Source organism: Rhodamnia argentea, chromosome 7 (assembly GCF_020921035.1).
Source record: "Rhodamnia argentea isolate NSW1041297 chromosome 7, ASM2092103v1, whole genome shotgun sequence".
In the NCBI taxonomy this organism is placed as follows: domain Eukaryota; kingdom Viridiplantae; phylum Streptophyta; class Magnoliopsida; order Myrtales; family Myrtaceae; genus Rhodamnia; species Rhodamnia argentea.
The window spans coordinates 28,664,936-28,671,661 of NC_063156.1; the positions used below are offsets into that span (position 1 = coordinate 28,664,936).

A 6,726-nucleotide genomic window follows, 5' to 3' on the forward strand; every position below is an offset into this window, starting at 1 on the left:
ATCCTCTTATAATTTTCGAAAAAAGGAACAAAATCTAAAGTTGGCTTCTCAAAAAGTAACAAACCGGATCTAAATGGCAATAGATCAAGTCGGCTATCTTTCCCGAATTTTTCTAAACCGGAGGATCGTTCCTGAATGGCAACGGGAAAAATCATTCAAGTTTAAACTCGTTGCCTATTAAGAAAATGTTTTCTTAATTCAGATTTAGTCCTTTTTAGTATTCTGAAAAATATGTCCAATTAATCCCAAAATTTCGAAAATCATGACAAAATTAGGGTTTTAATGCAAAAAAAAAGACTTTCATGAATTTTCAGAAAACCAATGATTCACGCCCCAAAATCAGCGAGCAAAACAGCACGAATCCATGCAAAACAGCATTAAAACTGCAGTAATAACTTACCCTAATGCCTCCGTAAAATTCTGCATGGTTAGATATCATAAAACATGTAAAAGGGGCCTTGATTCGGATAAAACAGCACACCAACAGCGTATAAACAGCATCAAAACAGCATGTCCTAAAAAGTGTAAGGAAGTTACCTTGTATTGCTGAGCAAAAATTCTGCACCAAGCTATCAGCCGAAACGCTCGAAATCAGCTTTATATTAGGCCTGAACAGCAAAGAAAAATCACCTAGAACAGCAACCAAACAATCTCAAAATCTGCGGTAAAATTCTGCGCTGAATTGTAAGTAAACCGAGGCTGGGCAGCACTATTTTGGCACCAAAACAGCAACAAAACAGCGCTGAATAATGGCGAAACGGTGCTGGATTAGTATTAAACAGTCCATGACAGCAGGTGGGTTGCGGCGGCGGCAACGAGACAACGTCGAAGACTTGGGGTTTGGCCGATGGAATCGAGGACCAACAGAGTACCGCCGAACTCTCTCTCACGTCTTTCTCTGAATATTTTCTGAATTGTGCGTCCTCCCCATAACCCTAGGCATAGAGATGTATTTATAGAGAAAACTAGGGTTTTGAGTTGTAGGGTTTATTTAAACCGTTAGATCAAAAGCTCCAATTAGATATCGATCGTTAGATCGAAAATTCTGATCTTGAGGAGTCCTATCGGACTTAGACTCTTGCAATTTTCGGCCAAATGAATGAGGAGGGAGAAATGAGCTATTTTTCAATGTTTTATGAGCTCGTTTTGTGATTCCGGACTCACTTTGACCTTAACTAATAAAATGAGTCATTAATTAAGGCCTTTTTGCAATTTTAAGAGCTCAAACGGCCTGTTTTGAGTCCAAAATTATAGTAAAAAAAATATGCACCCTCTTTGGTGACTTTCGAATCGATTTTAACTCGGTCGTCCGTTGGAATCATGCTCAATTGACTCAGGCCCTAGTTGACATGAAGTACACTTGACTGACGAAAATTAAATATGCAATGCATTGAAAATTTATTTTTTGTGAGAATTATGAATAACTCTCATTTTATGCTTATATGAATGATTTTCTAAAAATCAAAATTTAGGTGTCAACAAAGAGAAAATGTCCAAAGTAATTTCCAACTAGATAGTGACAGTCCGCGAAAAACAGAGTGTACGTAAGAGAGACGTTTTTCAAATTGATACTGGAAAAATTCGATCTTCTCATGCCTCTGATAAAGTATGATCTGCGTTGATTAAAAGCGAAGTTATCTCCAAGGGAAACACATGCGGCATTTTGAAGCCAAACATACACAGCATAAGAAAACTTCATAGAAATAAAACATTTGTCGTTCAAGTAAATGAGATTCGCCTTTCTTCTTCAGCTGTCATATCAGTCAGCGATTATGTAGGAGGGATAGAACCATGATAATTAGAAGGAACCTAGCGAGTGTCCAAGGAATTTGATAGTGGAGATATGCCCACTTTAGCAAGACTCCTTGATAGAGCTCTTTCTGCAAATTCCTCCTCCAAGTTTGGTTTTTTCATCACTCAAACGCAGCCAGACTCCTCTTCTCCGGTCCATTCGCAACGAGGATTCCCACAAAACATCTGTGGCTAAACTGGGCTAAACTGAAAAACGACTACTCTGAAAACGAGCCAATGATGACCCTCCATGAATTCGCCTTCATTTGCTTGATGATTTAGAGATCATGTTTTCTTTCTTGTCGGATAAGAAAGTCGGTTTTTGTATAATCTAAAATTTGTTTTTTTCAAGAAAGTTTTTGATAAATTCATTAGTTGTTCGCGGTTTAAAAATAGCGTTTCTATAATGAGGTGACATTAATCGACAACTTCATAGATTGATTGGAATGCGTCGGGATAAGGTTGCGCATGATTAACGACAGGTATGTGGCGGATATTTTTTGCCGCTTTTGACGACGGTGAAAAATCTGCCACTGCGAAATCGTCGGAGCCGTCGAGATTGCGGACATTGCGGGACCGACTTTGATCGAAGGCGCTGGAGAGCTCCGGAAAGCACAGGTCTCGAGAAATCGGCAAAAAGCGACACGATAGAGGAAGACGAGGGATAGGGACGCCAGGCAACGTGGACTGGGTTGGGGGGAGAGATCCGGACAAGTGGACGGCGGATCTCCCGTTTCGCTCCTCTCCCCACTCCCTGCGCTATAAATACCGTCGCTGCCCTTTGCTGAGCTTCGTCGTCTCGTCTGGAAGATTCCATAGCTTTGATCGTAAGCGTGCTCAATCTCCGTTTGGTCGTTTGCTTTGCGAATCTGAGATCTGGAAAACATGTCGTCGTGCTGTGGAGGGTGAGTCTCTCTCTCTCTCTCTCTCGGGAACGGATGTAGATGATGCGTTGGTAGACTTCTGAAATGATGCAAACAGATCTCAAATTTGTGATGGTTGGGTTCTTCTTACACGCTGTCGACGGAAATTCTGGCGCTTTTAGATCGTAGGATTTCGCCGCTCGAATTCGATGCGAGGCGGATGAACAGAGCAGCTGCTTGCGTGATGATGATTGGGTGGTCCTAGTTAACTATTTATTAGCCATCTAATTAAGGGAATGGTGATGGTGAAGCAGGTGCAAGATGTATCCGGACATGAGCTACGCCGAGAACAGCAGCAGCGAGACCCTCGTCATGGGCGTCGCTGCGCCTGAGACAACGTATGTGCTCCTGATCTTCCTTCTCTGTTCTTTTTCTTAGTTAATCCCATCTTAAGAGGGAGAGACATCAATTTGCGAACTTTTTCTTGCCCGATGCAGTGAAAAGATGGAGGGAGGAGAGGTGGGCTTCGCGGGAGCGGAGAACGGGTGCAAGTGCGGGTCCAACTGCACCTGCGACCCCTGCACCTGCGACACTGAGATAACGTATGTGCTCCAGATCTTCCTCCTCTGTTCTTTTTCTTAGTTAATCCCATCTTAAGAGGGAGAGACATCAATTTGTGAACTTTTTCTTGCCCGATGCAGTGAGAAGATGGAGGGAGGAGAGATGGGCGGCGCGGGAGAGGAGAACGGGTGCAAGTGCGACCCCTGCACCTGCGACCCCTGCACCTGCAAATGAAAGTCTCTGAGCCGCTGCCACCGCGGCCGCCGCCCACCTGGCCCTAATCCCGGAAGCTAGACAAGAAGAAAGAGGGAGAAATAAGAAGCAGCTTTGTGTTTGTTGTAGTTATCGTGTCGCGACCTCTGTAACTCAGCTGTAAAGGGGAGGTGTATCTTGTTTGTGTAAATGCATAACTAGTGCGTATCTGTCTGTTTTAGCCGACTTAGTTCCTCTATTCTCTGCTCTTCTGCTTCTCTTCCTCTATTCTCTTCTGCAAATATTTCTCTTGCATAAGATAAACGACCGAGGCAGAGTCGAAACGCTGTGTAGTGCGCGTCCTCTTTCTGTTCAAGCGTTGCTGCTACATTTTAGGGTGGTGACGGAGAGATTATCACTCCACATCCCCATTGAAGAAGAGTGTAGAAGGATAGAGTTCACGCCGGCAACGCATTAAACATTCGAAGGGCCTGCCTCTGTCGAGGGTTTATAGGAACTGCAGATGGCTCTGGAATTATGAAAGAAATAGGACTATAACCTTCAATAAGATGGTCCACACACACTGCTTTGCCATCACCGTCTTCCCATTCCTCGTTTATCTCCTCCGCCTGCAAATTCGATGAAAGCTCAAACATCGCGCGCTCAGGTTGTCAGCCATGGTGATGAAGCTCGGAGCTTGTGCCCATGGTAGCACCGGATCATAGCCCGAGCCTCACGACTCTGTGAAGATTGATTACGGAGAAAAAGAAAGATAGATTCGTATTCACACATATGAGAATTATATAGGAACAAGAATAATCTTGGATTCCCTTTCGAAAAAATGGGAATATGTTTCTTTGGAATAATAAGATTATTCCAATACTCGTGAAGAAAGAAACGTAATAAATGCAAAGAAGAGGCATCTTTCACCCACCCAGTAGCAAAGGGTTTGAACCAAGATTTCTAGATGGATGTGATAGGACATTATTACATCCAACACATAATCTAAATGTGAAAATTTGTCCTCTAAAAAAGGAAATATGGAATGATCGTTGGAGGTTGAAGCGCACGGCTATGGCTGCTCTAAAGCTGAGCTCGAAGCTCGTGGCCATCGTGCAAATCTGGATCAAGCGGCGAGGGAAGAGAAGGGGTCAACGGGCAGGGAAGGGGATGCTGATGCGGTGTCGGACAGTGATTTGTGGTGGAACTTGGAAGATGGAGGAGGTCCGGTGGGAGACGTTTTCTTGTGGAAGGGGCAAATTGGTTTTTCTAAAAGCAGGCACCGGCGTGGACTAAAGGGGGATGTCACAAAAAAATTCTAATTGGTAGGTGTAATAAAAAAATTTACATTGATATTTATGTAATAAATTTAATTCAAATTATTTTTTTGACTCAAAAATTGATAAATTTACTCGAAAGTAAATTTTTTTACCATAAAAAATTTGGAACGGATATAATTATGACAAAAGAGTAAAAATTTCAAATTAGTAAATTACTACATATCATTCAATTCAACAATTTAATAGTAAAATTTAACAAAAAATTAATAATGTAAATTTATCATAAATATATTAATTTGGGGGTGAATTCGTCACAATGTATTAGTTTAAAATTTTTTTGTGGTCAAAACATTAATTTGGGGTAAATTTTTCATACGTGCATCAACTTACGATTTTTTGTGATAAAAAAGATAAATTTATCAAAAATGTATCATTTTGGATTTTTCGTGATATTAGTTCCAAACTAAAAGTATTATTCTCGTCCGATGAAAATTGAGGTATAAGGCACGTATGTGGAATTTTCTCTAAAAATTTAAAATTTAGTGAGGGTATAATATAATAACATGAAAATTTTTAAATTAGTACGTTTATGTCGGAAAAAATTATCAAAAGAGTTCTAAATTTATTGCACTTATACCAATTCAGTCATGAGTTTTTTTTGCTGATTAAGTTCTAAACTCGTTGCTGCTGTTGGCCACTTTGTTTGGCCACTATTTTTCTTGTATAGCTGCATGTATAGGTTATACAGGCTCCGCTTTGTGTTTTGTTGCCGCTACCTTTTGTAGCTCTTTGTTTTTATGTTTCTACTAACTCGAGTTGCCCACTATGGTAGTGTGCATCGGAGGTTTAGTTTGTAATTAGCGCTTTTCCAATCTATATATATCTTACTTTTACAAAAAAAAAAAAAAAAAAAAAATTTGGTCTCTAACCAATTTTGACCGGCGGGCTCTGACATGGACATTAGTCATCTAGCAATATATTGTTTTTATTTTTTATTCTTTTCTTTTCCTTTTCTATCTTCTTTATTTTCTTCCATGTTTTTTCTCTCGCGGTCCTGAAGTCCCTCTTCGTCCCCTTGCTACGCCAAAACCACATAACAAAAAAACAAAAAAAACAATAAGCAAAATCGATCGACGAGGTCAGATTGAAGAAACCACAACCGGAGATAGAGAGGAGGAAACAGCTCTTTGAGAGAGGTCTAGACTCACACATTGGAGAATTAAGCTTGATTGGCCATGGCGTTCGATTTGAGAGGGCAAAGATTGAAAGAGTGTGGAAGACGAAGGCAATGGTTATGTGAAGGGAGACGGGTTTGAGGTGACATTGGCCCCGCAACGGCAAGGCTCGGCCTCGCCATGGTTGCGGGAGGTGGCCGTCGCCGGCCCCTAGCGAGGTGACCTCACCGGCTGGCCAAAGGAAGATGATGGCAAAAAAATAAAGAAGAAAGAAAAAGTAAAAAAAGCAATAAAGAAAATAAAAAATCGAACAAATATTAAAATAGTATGGTGCAAGCTGGAGTTCACGCTAGTGCCGATCGGTCCAAATTGGTCGGACGAGGCGAATTGGTGCAATTACAAAAGATTTAGGGTGAATCGAGAAAAAACAGGTTTAGGACCGAATTGGCACAATTACAAAATATTTAGGACTTTTTTTGTAATTTTTCCTTTATGATAAATTTATCTCAAATTAATTTTGAGAAATTTTCAGAAAAGGGCCCCAAGTTGCCTCATTTTCTTAAATAAGAGTCCAAAGTGTACTTTATTTCAAATAAGGGGCTAAAGTGTCCTTTTTGCTTCAAAGAAGGGCTTCAGTAAGGGTATTATTGTCTTTCTACGTTCTATGATTTTTTCCCATTTTCCTTTTCTTTTCTTTTTTCCCCTCACTAGTGGCCGCGAGGGCTCACCTCACCAGCTTCGCAGCTGCCAACAAGGGAGCCCTCGCCAAATTGAGCGAGGGCCTGCCTCGCAGAGAATCAAAAGATTTAACTATTCCCCTTCTCGAATTGTTAATCTCATGAAAGCTGATGTGATTATCCCACT

General features: G+C 41.0%; 1 long non-coding RNA gene across 1 annotated transcript; it reads left to right on the plus strand.

The window, feature by feature from the left end:
* Window positions 1-2,690: 2,690 nt before the first annotated feature.
* LOC115749668 lies at window positions 2,691-3,246 on the plus strand. Its single transcript, XR_007199248.1, has 2 exons — window positions 2,691-3,052; window positions 3,152-3,246. It is a non-coding gene; the product is annotated as an uncharacterized LOC115749668 (long non-coding RNA).
* Window positions 3,247-6,726: the final 3,480 nt, after the last annotated feature.